The 21,586-nt window shown below is 40.5% G+C and overlaps 1 long non-coding RNA gene across 1 annotated transcript; it reads left to right on the top strand.

Moving 5' to 3' along the window:
* The first annotated feature begins 4,623 nt into the window (after positions 1 to 4,623).
* Positions 4,624 to 20,523, top strand: LOC110075817 (uncharacterized). The gene is made up of 4 exons (XR_002300016.3): positions 4,624 to 4,811; positions 15,093 to 15,173; positions 19,344 to 19,540; positions 20,282 to 20,523. It is a non-coding gene; the product is annotated as an uncharacterized LOC110075817 (long non-coding RNA).
* Positions 20,524 to 21,586: the final 1,063 nt, after the last annotated feature.

Genomic DNA, 21,586 nt, shown 5'->3' with positions numbered 1-21,586 from the left:
AGTGTTCTTTCTCTCTCTTTGGTCTGTTGGTGGCATTTTTGTTTGCTGTTGATCTGTTCCGTTGGTTGCTAAGTTTCTGTGCAGTAAAGAAAGCAGTATACAAAACTTTTTAATTTTAACCAACTGTATATAAAGAAATGTTTTTATTCTTTCTTCTGCAAATGTCTCAGACTGAGTTATTGAAACTGTAAATGCCAGTCAATGAGAAAGGGGTGGACTCTGGGGACTTTGTAGCTATTTTTCTATTGAGTCTGCTGTAGAGCAAAAGGAACTTCAAAACTCTGCAATACAATATTGTCATTGAAGAGTTTTTGGGTTCCTTTTTAATGCTAAATATACCCCAGTAGAAATCTTTTTTAAACCAAATAGCAGTGAGGTACCTAACATGAGAGTAAGATCATTGAGGTTAAGAGTATCCTTTTAGTATTCACTCATAATAGCTAAACTATTCCACAAGACACCCTTTCAATGAAAAAAGAAAAAAGAGCGTATCTTAGCATATCCCATAAATCATAACTTCTCACAAATGGCCTAGCTGTTCATTGCGGCTAGTGTAAACACTGTTCTGTTCTCATCCAAGTAAAAAAAGAAGCAGGATGAACTGACTTTGACAAATGTAAACTATTCAGCGTTTGCTGGCAGGATTCGTTTTACATCAGTCAACAACAATTCTGCCAGGACTGCTAAACATCTTTTGGGAATCCACACCCTGACAAGAATTTGTACAATACAGTATATCCCAAGGAAAATGACTGGCTGAGAAAAATGGGAAGTCAAAACAACAAAGTTAACTTGAATTTACCAGAGCAACATTTCAAATCTTTGGCAATTAAATCTGCATATAGACTGTGACAGGCAAGGGGCTGATTTTCATGTAAGAAACCTTATCATCTTCTGCTTGGTTCAGGAAGCACTTGAGGACCTCTATACACTGTGTGTGGTTTTTATTCGTCTCTCTGTTTTTTAGTTGATACAAAGAAAAAAACATCTCTGAAATATTTAACAATTGGTGCAATGTGTGTATGGGCTGAGCGTTAATTGTGGCATTAGATCATGATGTTTGACTCATTCATTTATTAATTATATCTATATTCTGCCTTTCATCTAATGACCTCAAGGTAGCATACATAGCTCTCCTTCTCCCCACTTTATTCTCACAAGATTATAAGGTAGGGCATCAAGTGTAAGGGATGTGTCACTGGAGACCAAGACCAAGGTCATCCACACTCTTGTATTCTCAGTCACTACGTATGGGTGTGAAAGATGGACACTTAACAAAGCAGACAGGAAAAGATTAATTTATTTGAAATATGGTGCTGGAGGAGAGCTTTGTGGATACCCTAGACTGCAGAAAGATGATCGAGTGGATCCTAGATCAAATCAAGCCTGAAGTATCTCTGGAGGCAAAAATGTTGAAGCTGAGGTTGACTTTGGTCACATCATGAGAAGCAAGGATTCCCTGGAAAAGATAATAATGCTGGGAAAGGGGGAAGGCAGCTGGGAGAGAGGAAGAATAAATATGAAATGGGGTGACTCCCTAAAGGAAGCTATAGGTCTGAGTCTGCAGGACCTTAGCAGGGCTGTTGCAGACAGGACATTTTGGAGATCACTCATTCGTAGGTTTGCCAGAAGTGACTTGACAGCACATAACAACAAATGTCCCCATGACACCCAGTATGAATCATGGTTTAATGGAACCCTAAACTAGGATCTCTCAGTATGACACTTTTACCACTATATCACACTGGGTCTCAGAGAGGGGGAAGCTGATTTTGTGGACTACACTTCCTACAGTAAGTACTCCAGCTATAATGGCCTGTGCCACATTGGCAGGGTATTCTGGGATACTACCTTATAAGCAAGAGAGCCTTGAGCCAGCGTACTTGATTAAGGAATCCAAAAAGCTCTCTTCCAAACCATTTTTTCAGGAGCAGCAGTACAGCCAAATCAGTAAATTTTAAGATTAGATTGAGGTAGCAGGAAAGGCAAGAAAAAAGGTATAGCAAAATGACTAGTGTGAAGAAAGGCTGAGAGGGAAGACAACATTGTCACAGCCCAGTTATGGACTGGCAGTATTTGAGACTTAGGCACGTCAGCCTATTTTTCCGGATGTACATAGGATTTAGCTAGCTGGATAGCTCAGTGGTTTAGGTCTCTGGCTGTGGGCCAGAGGTTGGGAATTCAATTCCCCACTGTTTCTCCTGAGAGAAGAGCCAGCCTGGGCAGGCACAGCCCATGGTGCCCCCAGAAGAAGGGAACAGTAAACCGCATCTGTATACCTCAAAAACCGTGGAAAGGGTCACCATAAGTTGGACTCAATTCGACAGCACACAATACATACAGACATATAGGACTTAATTAATTTTCTGTATTGCAGTTTTATCTTGAATGGGATACATTAGTCTAAATAACAATCATGTAAACAATACTGTGTGAATAAATGATCTTTGTCAGTTTTGGCCCTTCAACAACTTAGTGAGGAGCTCACCCAGCCATAGATGGGCAGTCGTCCTTCCTGTGACAATTTAAAAGAAAACCGGCAGTGCCCCTCCCACCCAAAATCCACATAGACACAAATTTAAATGACAACAGCATTCACATCCACAAAACTGCACTGAATTGAATTGATTTTAGAAGTGAGGTATTTTAAAAAGCCCCTGCCAGCCAGTTGAAAAAAAAAACATGCTTTGCAGCCCATGTAAATCAATTTCACCCTTTATTGTGAACAATAAAATACAAATGGAATTAAATGACAGTTAAATGTGGCTATTATTGCCAGTGTGACTGTAGCTAGAGTTGGTGTGGAAAGCCAGACTATGTGATAAGACAGTTTAAGGCTGCAGTCCTATTCATATAGTATGCCCTGAATTCAGGGGACTTACTTCTGTGTAAACAGGCAAAAAATTGGGCTGTAACACTTTTAACATTACAAAAAAGTGACTGCACTGCCAAAAAAAAAAAAAAAAGAATTAAGGATTATACTTATTTATCCCTTACACCTAATTGGAAAATGTTTTATAATACTAAAATATTATTCTAAAACAGTAAGCAATTCACATTTTGCCACCTTAGTCAATCTTAGTCAAAAATTTAACACTTACAGATGGAGTGTGCCATTGTTAGACTCTGGGCTCTAAGCTATAATTGCAAGGTGATTTTTTTTCCTGAACTCTCGTTCCCCAGCCAGTCCTGTTCTCCCTTGCCTGCCTATTAGTTCACAAACCTTTTATAATTAAGACACCAATCTCTATATCAGTTTAATTTAGGGACAGACATTTGCTTGGATATGCCATGCTCAGGATTTTTTTTCCTTGTGATGCCAGGAAGATAGGAAACTATGCTTTGTCTACTGGCTGCCTTCCAAACAATTTTAAACTCTGTTCCCCTGTGACTTTGCAAACACATGGACCTTTACCCATCTCAGCAGTTCCCAAGATTTAAGGCTCAGTGCTGAGATACTGGTTTTATTCGAAAAACAGTTTTTAACTCTTAGGAGACAATGCTCTCAGAAATACCTTGATGCCACAGTAAGCTGAGCTAGCCATGCAATTAGTGTGTAAGCAAAGGATTTGGGGTGCAATAAAAGGGCAGCAAATCATTATTTACTTTCTCATTATGGGATAATAATGCGCAGTATTACTGCCTGCAATAGGAAGAGGCACTTCTAGGCACTTCTGCCTCATGTGCTAAAATAATTTGGTTGGCTCAAGGGAGTAAGAGGAAGCTATGGGCTAAAATAACATGACTTAGAGGAAGAAGAGGTAGTGTTTGCTGCTCTGTTCTTCAGGCAGCAGAATATCTCAAGCCAGCCCTGATGATAAGACTGCTTATTAGATGTCTAAGTCAAGCTCAAAAAATGATTCATTTCTTCATCTGATGTAGTCACAAGCTGAAAGGCGAATGACTGAGAGGCAATCAGATTGCTGTAAAGGCATGCATCTGATTGCACTGAAAAGGATCACTTTGCAGGGAGTGATCTTCCCTAAAGCAACCCTTCCATCTCTCAGGGAATTAATTGCTCTAGCCTGGCCCCCAAAAGGTCCAGCTTGGGCATGTATTGGACTGGAGCACAATTCACCATACATTATGTGGTCTCCACTCCACGAGCAGTCTAAATTGAGATCTATTTCCTCATATGATCAACATCCTGAGTAATCTGGCCATTACTGAGCCATTACCTCCAGCTGTCTTCTCAAAATGAGCTGTGACCTATGTAAGATATCTACAGGAGCTTTCTCTGAGAATTCCCTCTTCTCAAGTAGAAAGCACTTTAGTGAGCATCTTTCTGCTGACACCAGTTTTCTAAACCATGAAATACACCCTGCACAATAAGCACTGTTCAAATCAGGATAAAAATAGCTCCATAGTGCAAAGGCTGATAGTATATTTTGCTTCCAAGGGCAAAGCAACATGCTGGTCTTGCAGGTAGGCAAATTAGTTTTTCTTCTATAAGATATTTCATCAGCTCTCCCTCAACTGATCCCAACGTGGTTGCCAATATCAATCTCATGCAGCAGAGATGAGAGGAGAAGCACTAGACAGAGGTGGAGGAAAAGTGTTGTTGTTCTTGCTTAATTTGGCTCTAGCCTCTCAATATCTTTCAATATGATAAGAGTGTTATATGATGCAGTGCTAGACCAGGTTTGCATCCTGGTTGATGCAGCTTTTTTCCTTCCCTGCAACAATGCTCTGTATAGCACACACACTAAGGGACGTGAAGACTTCCGGACATCAGCAGTGTTTTCCAATTGCACAAGCGCTGTGGTATCAACTAATAAAGTGCTGGAGAGCACTTTATGCAACAAGAACTGGTAGGTTCTAATTTCTACTCCATTATCTGTTAAGTCTCTGTTATATAATTTATTATATTAAAATGTGTCATGTGTTGCAAATACAAATACCTTGCAATTGGACTGAATGAAGCTTGGACTAGCTAAGCTTCAGAGTGTTTTGGCTTAGGTCAGGAGTTCCCAAAGTGTGCAGCGTAGTAGCTTATGGCCCTTACCGCACCTCACAGCTCCCTGGTGTGTTGCCAAGCCAGTCAGGAGAAATGTGGAAGCTTCTCTTTGTTTTTTTGCGAGATGGCAGTGCTGCTGCTGGTCTTCCAGATCGAGTTCCAGCTCCTTCAGGCTTCTTTGCTTCCTGCTCCACCTCATACCCCTCACTGCTGCTGCTGCTGCTCTTCTGCCACTGCCTGAGGGGAGCTATGAGTCCAAAAAGTTTGGTAACCACTGGTTTAGGCCTTTCTCTCAGGTATTTGCAAGGTACCTGAAAGTTAGATAGAACTCCAGGAATGGAGAGATATGGAATTTGTAGTTCAGAAAATCCAAAATCTACAGGAAATTGCTAAGGATGGACCCAAGGAGCCCAAATGAGTTGACTAGGTGTCTCAGTGGTTGGAACACTAGAAGTCTGATTCTCCATGCAAAAGACCAAATTCAGGTATTTGCAACATACTGTAAGGTAGGTAGAACTTCCGGAATGGAGAATTACGGTATTTGTTGTTCAGAAATTCCAAAAATTCTATCCCTAAGAATGGACCCTGATCATAACCAACCAATAAAAAAATGTAAGAACAGAGATGGCCTAGAGCATCTTCCTTGAAATGAAGGACGTAATGTGTAAGGAAAAAACTTGTCATTGACTTTGAGAACATACATTATACTATATTATCTATTCTCACTTCTTTTGTACAGTGGGGTCTCTACTTAAGAACGTCTCTACTTAAGAACAATCCAACTTAAGAACAGCTCCATTTGCTAAATTTTGCTTCTACTTGAGAACAGAAATCCAAGATAAGAACAGGAAAAAAAACCTTTCCTGCTCTTTTTTTAACCTTAGGTCATCTTAGGTTAAAAAAAAAATCTCCCCCTAGTGGTAGAGTACGTATTAACCAGCTTTGCATTAGTTCCTATGGGAACTAACACTTCAATGTACGAACGCACCTCTACATAACAAAAAAACTGCCAGAACGGATTAATTGGTTTTCAGTCCATTCCTATGGGAAATTTTGCTTCAACTTAAGAACGTTTCAACTTAAGAACACCATTCCAAAACGGATTAAGTTCTTAAGTAGAGGTTCCACTGTAGTTTCTATGGACGGAAAAGAGCAGATACGGATTAAATGGTTTTCAGTGCATTTCTATGGGAAATGCAGATTCAACATAAGAACTTTTCAACTTGAGAACCACCTTCCAATATGGATTAAGTTCTTAAGTAGAGACCCCACTGTACAGTATAAAATCATGGACTTTGATAAGGGCAAGTATAAAAAGATAGAAGTCCCTGCAATGTGGATTTAGGACAGCATACTAGATTTTTTCTGGGCAGTAAAGTGAATCAGTAAAGAAGAAGGGGGGGAATAAAATGTATTTTGCCTTTAGTGACAAGATGCAGACCTCTTAATAACGCTTTCTGTCACCAACAGAGATTGTCCTAGGTGCTGCAGATTCAAGGGTGAGATCACGGATAAGGAACCTCTGTGCCTTCTTGTAGCTGTCTTGAATTACTATTCCCATGATCCATAATTAATGGTAATTAGGGGAGATAGGATTTGGAGTCCAAAAAGATTTGGAGGATAACATGTGGTACACCCTTGAGGAAACAAATGGAAATCCTGGAAGTAGGCCGCAACAAATACTATAAAGTATAAAGTCAAAATTCCTCAGAGACCAATCTCATTGATAGCTGGAGGTCTCACTCCCAGGCAAGTGTGTACAAGACTGTATCCTAAGGAGCTCTAGCAAACATTTCATTCCTCTTTGAACATTTGGAGAAATATACAATTTATTTTCATCCCAGGAAAACAGCAGTAATTCCCATTGCCACCGACAAATCTTTTTATCTAGCATTTTTCCCACTGCAGGAAATATAACAGATGAGCCATTCCTATCAGGGAGACAGAACAATGAGACCTGGCATTCATTATATATCTTTCAGTCACCATACATGCCAAGATAGAATGCACACTTTCACCCTCCTAAAGGGAGAGTAGATGCAATTGGGTCATTTCTAGATTCTCTCCAGAATCTGTTAAGCACCAATTAGTAATTCTCAGATTATGAACCATAGTGCCACTTTCAAATGTTCACCAAGAAGTTTAAACACAGGACATGAACTCTGCCCCTTGATTCCCTGATGAAGAGTATGCTTAAAAGCCCTCTGCTTACCCAGGACCCAGTCAATTAAACCAAACCCAAATACAGTTCAGTTGGCCTGGAGTAGTAAGATTATTTAACTGTGGACAGAACTGTGCTGCCAATCTGCTGCTTTGTAGATGCTGATACCTGTGTTTCTGTTCAGCTCTTCCACACCATTGCAGGTGCCCTGGAGTTGGATAGCTATTATGGGTAACTGTGGGGAGCAAGAGGGACACTCCTTTCTCTCCCCCTCAGAATCCTGAATATATGTATCATTTTATTGAACACATAGAGATGCACTGTGTTTTAGTGGCATGTGATATACATGCAAATTATGCTGGTAGTTTTCCTCATCCCCCTAGAAAAATTCCTTCAGATGCTTTTGCTGCCTAGTGGGATTATGGTGTTGTGTTTATCTGTGGTAGAATTAACACCTGTATCAATGTCCAGTTTTGATTTGAGATGAACTAATACATGATCTGGATATCCTTGCTTTGGGGTGGGGGAATATCGTTTCAGCTATCAGAGTCCTACCCCAGCCTTCTCTCTCTCTCTCTCTCTCTCTCTCTCTCTCTCTCTCTCTCTCTCTCTCTCTCTCTCTCTCTCTCATAAATCTATACCATGACTGTACTGGAATACTGTGTAGAGTTCTGGTCATCAAAATGATAACAAATACTATGCTACGAGAAAGGGTTACAGTGTCTGCAGCTATTTGGTTCAGGAAAAGGGGAAATAAGGAGGTACATGGTAGAAGTGCATAAAATTATGCATGAAAGAGAGAGCTAAGAAAAATATTTTCTCTCTCTGACATAATAATAAGACTCAATGTCATCTGCTGATGCTGAATGGTGGGAACTCCAGGACAGAATCTGTACTGAAACTGAAATTCACAGCTACAGGATGTAAGGAATGTGATGGCTACCAATCTGTATAACTTTAGAAAGAAGTTATGTAAATTCATGGGGGTTATTGCTATGAACAGCTACTAAACCACATAGTTCTATGTCACCTTCTATATCAAGGCAAAACAACTCTGGATATCAATCAGTTACAGTGGAACACCAAATGCAGGGTACAGTTGTATTCATTTCCCATTGACAGGCTCCCCAGTGGCAACTGACTAGCCGCTGTGTGAGAAGAATGTGGGCCTTCATTCTGAAATGGGAATAGACTGGTTTATTTAGAAGAAATACTGAGAAACAGCAGTGAAGTTTGGATGTGTTTATATACTATGTATATAATATTATGGCTATTTGGGGGAAAGGAATACTCTTAGTCATGTTGGTTTTGTGGTTTGAATCTCTTGTGATTAACCACTCACCACACCACTGGCAGTGTGTATGTGTGTGTTTGTGTGCGTGCGTGCACATGCACGTGTGCATGCACACAGAGAGAGGGGGAGGGAGGGCACAGACCTTAAGATATCAGTCTATCCATTCCTTTGGCTCAATTGCTTTTAAGTATATGATGGTGGAGGGCCCACTGTGAAGGATGCTATGGTATTTGTATTAAATTGTTACTAAATTCAAAATAATCTCTGTGAATTCCAAACAGCCACATAATGATAGGTTATAGGTAAAATTACTGAAAATTGTAGAGTTATGCTTTGGTTAAAAATTCTGCCAATATGATGAAATTTGGAAAAACCCAGACAAACTGTTTAGCATTATAAGGAAGGACTGGTATTTGACCCTTTTCTGTAATAAATACCACTGCAAAAGCTGTGTGTTGATCAGTGGCGCCTTGTGCCCTAAACTCCACTGCCCTGCTCTAGCACGAGTTTTCCATTAATTCATTGCTTACTCATTTTCCCCTTTGCACACCATATTTATACCTCTCATCCAGGGCACATTTCTCACTGAGGGGGGAAATGTGGGTCTTATTTGTTCTTCAGGGTTCAGGTGGTGGTAGAACACACCTCTACATAAAGAATTTTTTTTAAAAAAAAATCTTAATTGTCATTCTTTTTTAAGCATTAGGAATCCTATAGATGGGCAAACAATTGTATCAAGATTGAAATCAACAATATACAGGATACTGGTGGCAGGAACCAATTGGGCTTTTATAATATGATGTGCTGTCAAGTTGATTTCAACTTATGGTGTCCTTATCCAGGGCTTCCTAGCTATATAATATTCAGAATTGGATTACCAGTCCTTGTGGTGGCATTCTAGGACTGTATAGTTTGCCCAGAGCCTTACAGGTTGGTCTTCTTCCTGAAACCACAGTGACAAATCAAACTCCCAGTAATCCAACCACTGAGATATCTAGCCAACTCAGCTGGGCTGTCTAGGTCCATCCTGTAAAGGCTTGATAGGTAATGTAATTCAAGGATTGGGGATGTAGCCTAGATTCAACCCACAGAGGATTGCCACTACAATCTGCATTTTTTTTCTATTGATAACGTCAAACAGCAATCAGAGGTAACAGATAAAAGGTTGTTTAAAAGCCAGAGCAGCTGTCAGGTGGAATGGACTCTGCTCTGCAGCTGAGGCAGCATTCTGTGAGGCTATATGGACAAATTAGGTCACTATTTGGACCACCGCAGGGATGGGCTGGTTCATTCCTAAAGATGATAATCAAACAATGTATTTGATAGAGTGAACAAGCCTGGCCCCAGAATGGTCCTTCCTGCATCTTTCTGGCCCCTATGAGGGGCTTCTACTTTTTGTTGTGGGTAGGATCACTCAGCCATGTAGACAAGCCCTTTTTGCATATCATTTATGTTATGTGCAGAAAAATAAACACAGAGGCTGCAGTTGCTTAATTTAGCACCACTTGCTTGTTACTGAGAAAGGGTTACAGTAACCCTTCTTAAATCAAAGGCTGAAATTCCTTGATTTAAGAAGCACCCACCACAGGTCATTTTGTCCAAAATCCTCTCAAAACATGGAGTGCACAGCTAATGGAAAACTGAGATATCAGAATAGGTAATCAAGAAAGACAGGATCAGAAGAGGAAGAGCACAGAGGCAGAACATTTTTATAACTATGGCTTCAAGGATTCCCTAGCTGCCCTAGTGGCCATGCTATCTGGGGTTTCTGAGTCATTGCCCAAACAAGTAACTTTTCCCTGCTAAAGGTGGGGAGAGCAAAGCCACAGCAGCATTGTGCCTGCAGTTAATAATAATTATGTGGCATCAAGTCAATTCTGACTGTTGACAATCCTTTCCAGTATTCTTTAGGTACAGAATACTCAGAGGTAGTTTACCATTCCCTCCTTCTGGGGATGCTCAGGGACTTCGCAGCTTGCCCTAGGCTGCACCAGCTGGCTGTTCTCCTGAGACTCACAGTGGGGAATCAAACTCCCAGCCCCTGTCTCCACAGCCAGATACCTATCTCACAGAGCCATGTAAGATTATTTTTCCCTGTGGACTTTGTTTTATAAGGACAAGAAAAAGGCCATGGGAGACATTGTTTAACCTTTTCCCTGCTAGTCATTTCTCTCCATGAAATTCTTCATACACACACACAAAAAAAAAAAAATTGGGGGGGTTCATACATGGCCTTGAAAGAGACAAGCAGTAATTTTGAGCTGATAAAATGACTGATAAGGTTAAAAGCTTTCCCCTCTTCTGTCAGTTCTCTACTTCTTCAGAAATCGCCTACAGCTACTTTTGCACTATAAAAGAAGGCCAGTGTTAAACTGTAGCTCTATTCTGAGAAGGTTGAAGAAGTCCAGACTGTAGCGTGAAGACCTAACGACACTCATCCCCTATCATAGTGATGACAGGCTCTTAGCTGATCATGGATATACACTTACAGGACTTGTAAAGTGAAAAGGATGGCTAGTAAGGTAAAGATTCCCCTTGACATTTAGTCCAGTCGTTGTCCGACTCTAGGGCATGGTGCTCATCCCAGTTTCCAAGCCATAGAGCCAGCGTTTGTCTGAATACAATTTCTGTGATCACATGACCAGCGCAACTAGACATGGAACGGTGTTACCCTCCCACCAAGGTGATACCTATTTATCTACTCGCATTTTTACCTGCTTTCGAACTGCTAGGTTGGCAGGAGCTGGGACAAGCAATGGGAGCTCACTCCGTCATATGGATTCAATCTTACAACTGCTGGTCTTCTGACCTTGCAACACAGAGGCTTCTGCGGTTTAACCCACAGTGCCACCACACCCTTCTGGATGGCTAGTAGAACACAATAAATGGGCTAACTCTAACTGCAATAATGCTCAGCAAGGAGAAATGGAGAAGAAAGAATGGTTTCAAACCATCTTCCTCAGTTTCTTTCAAATGCCTCCGCTTAGCATCCATCCATAGATTGTAGTTCCACTTTCTAAAAGCAATTCTAAAACACTTCCCTAATTAGCTTACAGTATATATTTGAGGCATAATCCAGCACATGTTTTGTGCTGCTGTTCTGTATTAAAAGATTCCTAACTCTGTTCTTTGTTTACTGAGCAAGAATGAAATGTTCTTTGAATTCATAAAAACATTTTGTAGTGTCAGAATAACTAGCAGTTACTATTTTGTAGTAATAATGAACATCTGGAAATGCAACTGCTGTTCTGAAAGGATATAAAAAATACCAAAAAGATGACAATGTGTTTTTTACAAACACTATTGGATATATACTTTCCACAACAGAAAATGGAAACCACCAATAACATGCATATTTCGTAAAAAATCAGCAAGCTACTTCCTCCTAAGCAAGGCAAAATATTTATTTTGGACTTTGTAAACATTTCCTTTAGCAGTTATTTATAGGTATGCTAGCAAAACAACATCAGACCATGACTGTCTCATGTTATAGCTGCCTGCCTATTCAGATATTGATAGTAATCAGCTTAGCCTTGTTATCTTTCCTTTGACCGCAATCAATATCAAAAGCTTCAGAGAAGTTCAAACTAGAAATTTAAGAAGTTCAAGACCTGGAAGACATTTTTGGATGCACCTACAAAAAGCAAAAGCTTAGAAACCTCTACAGGAAGGTCTAGACCACGAAAAATGAGTGGTTTTAACCACACTGGTATAATCATAGATGCCTTAATTATCCATATACATAATGATCCTATTTGAATCTTGCTAAAATCTTTAGGTTTCTACCCTCAAACCACATTTCTAAAGTAGTTCTACTGCAGATTTCACACAGCAGGATGTAGTTCTGATCTGATCTCTCTTTGACACATAGAAAAAAGCTCAAACTTGTATTTCCATTTTACATAGTGCAAAGTCAGTGCAACTAGCATCTCATCTCCCCCACTGATCAACACAGCAACTCTGCAACTCAGGTCAGGATGAGAAAGAGGGGCTGGCACTTATCCAAGATAGTGATGTAAAAATCTCTCAGCCCTAAGCTCATTGCATTTCTTTGACTGTTACCTGCATGTTCTTCCTATCTTTGTTTCATATCAGGTTGCAAAAACTTTGGCTAATACCTCATTAGCTAAACACAAAATGGAAGGGAAATCATATAAGCTTGACCCCTCCTCCCAGCCTATACCACTCCAGCAGGTGACCAGTTGGGTGACACTTCTGATAACCCGTTGAGAATAGCTGTGTAATGAGGAGCTTGCCAAAATGGGCAGGATGATTTCACAATTTCCCTTCTATTCCATGTTTAAGCAACAGGACACAGCCTTTATATTTTAATTCCTTCACATTTCCAGGAGAATCCAAGGAGTAAGAGAATATGAATTCTTCATAACTAAATTCTTTGTGGCCAAAATCCTGTTGTGTAGGTTACACCTACAGAACGGTTATGATAAGAAATGGGTATGAATTACCATTTTGGTGAATTGGCCTGCTTCATGATCCATCAAAGTTGATGACGCACGAATCTCCTCCCCATGAACCAATGAAACACAAATTGATTTGTTGGTTTGTGGGGATAGGGGTTAGACAGCTGAAGGCTGCCTTAAAAAAGACCCCTCCATGCCCACAGTCTGCCCACTACCTTCCCACTACCCCTGTCACCTCCCTACCTTGGCTGCCACAGTCTGCCACTGCTGCCGCCACCATCCACAAAGACTTGTGCCATGGTGGCCTCTGCAATCTCCTTCCAGCACTGCTTGCTGAGAGGACCTCCACCACTATGGCCTGCTTTAAGGAAAACTAGGCTGCCCTTTGTAAAAATGGTAGTTGCAGCTTCCCTGCTTAAGAGAAGCTACGGCCACCATCTTTGCAAAGGGCAGCCTGGATTCCTTTAAGGCAGGCTAAAATAATCTGGGCTGGCTTTTGCAAAGATGGTGGCTGTAACTTCCCTGCCCTAAAAGAAGCCGCAGTTGCCATCTTTGCAAAGGGAGCCAGTGTCCCTTATGGCAGGCCAATGGCAGGGGAAGTGGGTGGCAGTAGATTATGGTGGCGCTGGGTGGTGGTGGATGGCAGCAGCAGCTAAGGTAGGGAGGGGAAGGGGACAGGCGATCGGGTGAGCAGCTGATTGGCAGGCCCATAGGCAGAATGGGAAGGCCATAGGAAGAGACTCTCTTCCTATGGAGGATGAATAACAATGGGTAAATATTTGTCCCTTCATAATCGTTGGGGGTCTCTGGAACTGACGAATATGAAGGATGAATGGTTATTGTGGGTTTTTTGGGCTCTTTGGCCATGATTTGAAGGTTGTTCTTCCTATCGCCAGTCTCTGTGGCCGGCATCTTCAGAGGACAGCACTCTCTGCTCTGGTGTAGTTCGCTTGGGAGTGATTCTGAAGATGCTGGCCACAGAGACTGGCAAAACATTAGGAAGAACAACCTTCAGAACATGGCCAAAGAGCCTGAAAAACCCACAACAACCATTAGATCCCGGACGTGAAAGCCTTCGCGAATACAATGAAGGATGAATATTTAACGAAGCAGCAATTTTTTTTACGAATATCCCAAAAACCGTTTTTTTATTCGTCCCCATGTCTAGTTATGATGTTAATATCAAAGATCAATTTTTGGCAATTATACTTTCTCCTTTTACCCCAAGGTTTGTCCAGCATGTGAATAATCCATTTCATTGTATGGGATCTATGAGATGGAAGGAAGATGTCTTTAGGTTTTGAAATTCTCCATCTGCCAGTACTGTTATCCCCTTCCATAGGCATAACTTACATGACAGATTTTTTAAACCAAAAATTCAACAGCTTGTACTCTTATGCATATCTGTATGCCATCAGTGGTATGTATGCTACTGGTTGAGAACCACTGTTCTAAAAAACTCATTAGACTTGGCTCTCTGATACAAATGCCACATTAAACATGCCTTTTTGACAATGGCCTCCTATATTTTTCAACAGTGGATCCCGACACAGCTCAAATAGGAAGGGCTTAGTCCTTTCCTGACTTTTTTCTCAGTATGAACCCATCTCTGCTGTACTAAAGTGTACTAAAGGCACTGCTTCTGATGGGGTGCAGGGATAACTTATGGAGCCAATTGTTCTGAGATATAACCAGTTTCTAGCAGGGAAGCACACGAGAGAGAACAGCCTCTCCCCACAAACTGTACATCTGCTTTTATGGAAAATAAGGGAGAGGCAATGCTAAGCACAGCTTTTTAAGAAGTGTGCTTAGTACAACTTTTAATTTAATATCCTCTCACAAGTTAAGACAAGGATGATGGAGAACAGGCTGGCAATCAGTCCAGCCACCCATTAAGCTGCATAGCTCCTCAAGTAAATAAATAAAATCCGGATTTACAGGGTCACCTGTCACTTTTGCAATCATTGCATCCCCAGAACCAAACTCCTTGTCATGGCTGGTGATGGCCTCTAAGGCTGTCCTTCTAGAAATGTTTCTCCCCCCCCCCCCAAACACACACACACACAAACATCCTTTCTGGTTTATTCTAATACTGTATAGCCATTAAGACCTAAAATACTGCTTAAATATGCCTCCTGGCAGTGTCTTCAAGGCCACAACTGAATCCTCCTGCAGAGGGGAAAAATTCTGACTGAGTTCTTGGTTGCATATTGTATTTACATTAAAATTGCTTCCTCCCTTTGTTTCCCCCTTTTTTAGTTTAACTGTAGAAGAAAACAGCCTTGGGCATAAGCAGAGGTTTCTGAAAAGTGGCGCCTTTTGGGAGGAAAGGAGAAGCAGGTGAGGTCACCAAAAGGTCAACTGGAAAGAATTTAAAATGTCAAGAAAGGCATATTGATTTTTCTGATGAAAAGAACAAGAAGTTATAAGTAAATTTGTTCCTAATATTTCTGTTGAACTACTAGCAATGTTTGTTCTATAGATGGTCCAGGCTAAGCGAAGGTGCAACATTTTCTAACAATATGATGAAAACTGGCTTTTTCCTTGCCTTTTGGATATTGACAAATAGCTATTATATTAAAAACATTCGAATCCTTTGTTTCCATCTGTGGGTGCAAATCAGAGCAGTTTCTAGTCATAGATTTTATATCAAGGCATAGCCTTTCAAATTTCACAGACTAACACTAATATACATTTTCTGAATGGGTAGTCATGTTACGCTGTTGGACGAAAACTAATTATTAATTCTGTTTTCTTTTGCTAAAACACATTATTTGATGATACCTTAAATTTATTATTGCATAAGCTTGTGCAGGCTATAGCCCAGACCATCAGATGTATGGGTTGGTATCTAGAATTCTAGGTATACATATGTGTGGTTCTGAGAGAGACTGAACATGAGAGGAAAATTAAAACAAAAAACTAGTAACACTATCAAGAAACTGATAAGGAGTGGAGTGTGGGACTTGAATCCATCTTAGATTAGGCCTGGTTGTTGGAACGTGGCTCATTGTTGTGGCACTTAGTTTTCCACCCAGCTACAAAACTGCAAGCATTGGTTTTCTTATCTCATCAGGAGAGCAATTCCGTTCTTTAAAAAACCTTCAGTTTATGAATGTGGAATATAGTGCTTCTGTATCCATGATTAAAAACTCCAGGAAATGGCCCAGCTGAAGAAAGGATAGCAAACTTTACATAGCAAAGTGCAGCCTGAATGTTGAAGACACTAATGTCAGCAGCACAAATGGTCTGCAAGATAACCTTTTGTGTCCACCACCATTCACAAAAAGACCAAGCAGGAGAAAATCTCAGAACATGATTCCTTTTTTCATTATTTAACCACTTCTCACCAGTAGTTAACCATTTCTCGCAAAGCAATTCTCAGGGCTGTTTTTCAACAAAAGAAGTATTTTCTTGTTTTGAAAACAAAAAAAAAATTCCTCACTGCTTGGCAAAATTAACAAGATCTTGTGTGCATTTTTCACATTTTGGAGCATTTTAGAGGGAAAAGTTCAGGAAAATGTTTTTGGTGTAGTAAGTTTTTTATTTTGTGCATATATAAAATACGTGTTTTATTCTAAGTACAAAATGAATTTTTTTAAAAAATTTTTGCTAATGTTACTGCTGATGAGAAAAGCCCTGGTCTTCTTGATAAGTTATCTCAATGTATGAAAATCCCTCTTTTTTTCATTTAGAATGAGGAATTTGGTGAGTATGCATCCTACCTGGATTCCATTAGTTGTTTTCATAGAATCATAGAAAAGTGAAGTTGGAAGGGGCCTACAAGGCCATCAAGTCCACCCCCATGCTCAATGCAGGAAAACAATCAAAGCATATCTGCCAGGTGCTTATCTAAATTTTTCTTGAATGCCTCCAGTGTTGGAGCACTCACAAGCTCCTGAGATAACTGGTTCCACTGTCGTACTGCTCTAACAGTTGAAAAGTTTTTCCTGGCATTCAACCAAAATCTGGCTTCTTTTAACTTGAGCCCACTGTTGTGTGACCTGCACTCTTGGATGATTGAGAACAGATATTGCCCCCCCTCTGTATGACAACCTTTCAAATATTTGAAAAGTGTTATTATATCACTCCTCAGCCTTCTTTTCTCATGGCTAAATATACCCAATTCTTTCAACCTTTCCTCATAAGGCTTGGTTTCCAGCCCCTGATCATCCTTGTTGCCCTCCTTTGAACTTGTTCCAGTTTGTAACTGTGTAATTGGTTTCTTTTTCCGAGGTGCAGTACTTTGCACTTATCGCTGTTGAATTTCATTCTGTTGCCTTTGGTCCAGTGCTCCATCCTATCAAGGTCATTTTTAATTTTGTTTCTGTCTTCTAGGGTATTAGCTATTCTGCCCAATTTGGTATCATGTGCAAATTTGACAAGCATTCTCTGCACTTCCTCATCCAAGTCATTAATAAAAATATTGAACAGCACCGGGCCCAGGACTGAGCCTTGGGGCACACCACTTGTTACCTCCTCCCAGTTAGAAAATGACCCATTAATCATAACCCTCTGAGTACAATTCTGGAGCCAATTGTATATCCACCTGACACTTGATTTATCCAGTCCACACCTAGTTAGCTTGCTAATCAGGATATCATGCGGCACTTTGTCAAAAGCTTTGCAGAAATCAAGATATACTACATCTACAGCATTCCCTCTGTCTGTCAGGGAGGTGACGTGATGAAAAACGAGATCAAATTAGTTTGGCAAGATTTGTTCTTGACAAATCCATGTTGGCTTCTAGTTATTATTGCCTTGTTTTCTAGGTACTTGCACAATGACCACTTTACAATCTGTTCCAGAATTTTGCCTGTGATTGATGTCAGGCTGACTGGACTGTAGTTCCCAGGTTCTTACTTTTTGCCCTTTTTAAAGATAGGGACAACATTAGTCCTCCTCCAATCCTCTGGCACCTCCCCATTTCCCATCATTTCAAGAAAATAATAGATGGGTTCTGAGAGTTCTTCAGCTAGTCCCTCCAGTGCTCTCAGATGCAGTTCATCCGGCCCTGAAGATTTGAACTCATTCAAGGTGGAAAGGTATTCCTTGACTATTTGTTTATCAATCTCCAGCTGCAATCCTGTCCCCCCCCCCCCACTTGCACTTCCAATTCATTTGTAAGTTCATAGTCTGTTTTATGGGAAAAGACTGTCCTATACCCTTACCATTTCTTACTATCTGTGGCTGATGAGATTCGTAGTATAAAGCATTTGAATGGATATGATTGGAGAGGAACAAACTCAAATGAATGGCCTGGTAAGAAAAGAGTTTCATTCGGAGAGTGTTCTACAATGTATTGTACTTTCAAAGGTTTTTAAATGATTTTAAAGTGTTTCTAAAATGAGCAGCTATTAGATATTGGCATCTACCTACCTACCTACCTACCTACCTACCTACCTACCTACCTACCTACCTACCTACCTACCTACCTACCTACCTACCTACCTACCTACCTACCTACCTACCTACCTACCTACCTACCTACCTACCATGCCACCTTTTCCCCCATAGAGCAGGGGTTGTCAACCCCAGTCTGCAGCCCGGTGCCGGCCTGTTGGCTTAACAGAACTGGGCCGTCGATATGGATCTACACACACACCTCTGCATGATGGGTGTGTCACGCTAGCACGGGGGGGATGTCGCGCCCACCGGGGCGTGTCATGCTCACACGGGGGCATGTCACATTTGCAGTAGGCATGTTGCACTCACAGTGGGCATGTCGTGCTCGTGCAGTGGGCGTGACACGCTGGCAGGAGGCATGTCACACTCAAGAGCATGCGCGGGGTGCCCCCACCACCACCACCCCACACACACGGAGCTCGCTCCCCCCAGCTGGTCCACAGCCCCAAAAAGGTTGGGGACTGCTGCCATAGAGCATTCTATCGGATAAAACAACACAAAAGTCACAGATTAAAACACTATAAAATGTAACACTAAAAATTTGTTAAACACATAACAATATTAAAAACAGCTATTAAAAATATTTTTTTAAAATCCCTGGATTCAGTAAACTGACACAGCATTCCTAAAACCTCCTCGCTCATATTTTAATATTGTTACTTATGAGAATTTTAATCATGTATGTTTCTTAAACATGTGTTTAAGAAACATACACTTTGGATTTCTCAACTGAGAGAAAACTGGGATGGAAATCAACAAATAAATAACAACTCAGAACAATCTTTTTCAGTTTCTGCTTTAACAAAACAAAAAAACCCTCCTCTCTCTTTCTTTGTAACTCTTTAACTTAAGCTATGATTCTCAGGATTTCAGGTACTAGATTCCTAACAAGGCAGATCCAAAACTACAAACACAAATAGTCCAGGTTGCACGAAGTTACAAAGATCGCTCTGTAGTTCCTTTGGTAATTACTTCCATACATCCACTTTCACTCTAATGTTAATTGTTTCCATTTACGTCCTTATCTTTGATATATATTCCTATATCAGTGATTCTTTTTGAAAGTGGAACCGGTTCCTCAAGACAGTCCTTTCATTTTGGCAGCCAAATGGAATCCCACTGTTAACTGACTACAGCAAAGAAACCACCACCCTGGCATTGGAATGGATGGCCTTGAAATGAGACATAAATTGTATGGGATGTAGCTGGACTAAAAATAATCATGAGTAGTAAGAAGAAAAAGTATAGGGTGGATACTGAAAATCCACCTAGCAACTGAAAAGAAAGGAAAGAAGCAACAGGTAGATACATTTCTGTCTATTTGACAAATCCTTTTATCTGTTAACAAAATCCATGTTTCTTCCTTGTCTCAAAAGGATCAGTTTCTGTTATGTTAGTGATGCTACACACCCATAAATCTAGGATTTTGTTTGAATCTCATATGAATCCACCTCTTTTGCTACAAGATTTTAGCAATCTCACAATGTCATCTGGAAATGTGCCAGAAATGACGGCCTATGTGATTAATGGAAGCTGCCTGCTATAGTAGCTGGTCTTTATTAAACAAACTACTCCTGTCTTACCAAATCAATGCAAAGTGTTCGAAAACGTTGACCAGGAAATCATTCCCTTGCTATCAGTAAAGGGAATAAGGCAGAGGTTGTAGGGACGGGCCCTTTATATCAAGGCTGAGCAGCCTCCAGAGGTCTTGGTGCTGAACATGCCCATTTCTTGGCTTTGGCAGCCACATCTACTCCTGCAACTGCCATCTCTTCATTTTTCCTACCAAAATTTGAAGGGTTTATTTTTTTTATACTGAAAAAAAAAATCATTGTGATTTGTAGTAGCAAAGTGGGGGGACCCTCAAATTACGGCAACAACACACACACACTGAGAGTACAAGGCCCTCAAAGGTGCCAGGAGTGTACGTATATGGGCTGTGAAATGCTTCCTTTGGCCTCGCCGGAGAGGAGCATGAACACTTTCTTCTATCTTACATCATTGCACTCCATACCTTTAAATAACTGTCTTGTTCCTGACAGGTAGCAGAACTGCATTGTGAGAAATGGCTTAGAAACTGAAAAGCTACGGGGCAGAATGGAAGAAGGCAGAGGAAGGAGAGAAGTTTTGACACACCCACCCATCCTGTTCACTTTTAATTGTTTGTAGACATTACATGCCCTCCCACTTTACCTGTGGACAGAAGAAGTGTGTTTGCAAATATATATGGAGAACTCTGGAGCATTATTTGTTAAAAAAAATAAAATAGACAAGTGGTAAGACATATCAGAGCCAACGGATAACTCAGTGTCACATTTAAATCCATTAGATACCCTACTGCCAGAAGGCCAGTTCACACATCATCCTTTTAATAGGAGAATGTGTGCAGTCAAATTCTCTTCCTGTCAGCCTTCAGAATAAGAAACTACATTTCCTTTCCCCCGCAAGGCAAACCATCAATACAGAAAATAACACATGGGAAAGCCTTCAAACATTTGCTTTACCCCTTTGCCATGACCTGCACTTCATTTCTGCTACTATGCTGCAACTACCCTTTATTTTTGTGAGGAGGTCCAAGGAGATTCTGCTCCTTTTCAGAGCTTTAAAAAGTGACTTTTTGAAGTATAATTCTCAACATGGCCAGTGGCAGGAGCTGTCAGAATGGAGCATAAAACACATTGAGTTCTTTGTTAAGCCACCTGTGCATAGAAAGTGATTCTTGTCCCTTTACCTTTTGGAAGTTTGTCATGGTTTTGTGTGATGTACTGTATATAAGGACACAAACCATGATGAGCACAAACAAATCTAATTTTCTTATGAAGCAAGGATGATAATCATGTTACAAAGATGAGTTTCAAATTGTAAACCTGGTTTGTGTTAGGGTTCAACACTCAAAAAGGAAGGAAGGAAGAAAGGAAGGAAATGTTATATACATTTGACAAGACAATTTTTGCTTCTGGGTTTCATTAACAACCTAACAAATTAATTACTTGAAAAATTAGATGTAATGCATCACAAAGTCTAAGTGTAGCTGAACTTGGGCTTAATGGGTAGCCATAGAAGATATTAGCTAAATCATAGACAAAGAAAAGTGAAATTTGGCTTCAACTGGCAGCCAAGTGTTGGCTGGGTGAATGTGTGACTAAGTAGCAATAAAGATTTTAGTAGATACTGGAAAATCCAAGCCTGATTAATGTATCTATGAAAACCTCTCTATGAAAGCTAAGCAACTGCCTCTATGAGCTGCCATAAAAACTGAGTTAAAGCTGTAGGGAGTGTTTAATACTCAGACCTCATTCGCACAATGCATCCTGCAACCAGAAATACCTTTTTATGTATAAGAGGCC

This window comes from Pogona vitticeps, chromosome 3 (assembly GCF_051106095.1).
Source record: "Pogona vitticeps strain Pit_001003342236 chromosome 3, PviZW2.1, whole genome shotgun sequence".
In the NCBI taxonomy this organism is placed as follows: domain Eukaryota; kingdom Metazoa; phylum Chordata; class Lepidosauria; order Squamata; family Agamidae; genus Pogona; species Pogona vitticeps.
This window is presented reverse-complemented; position numbering and strand designations above follow the sequence as displayed.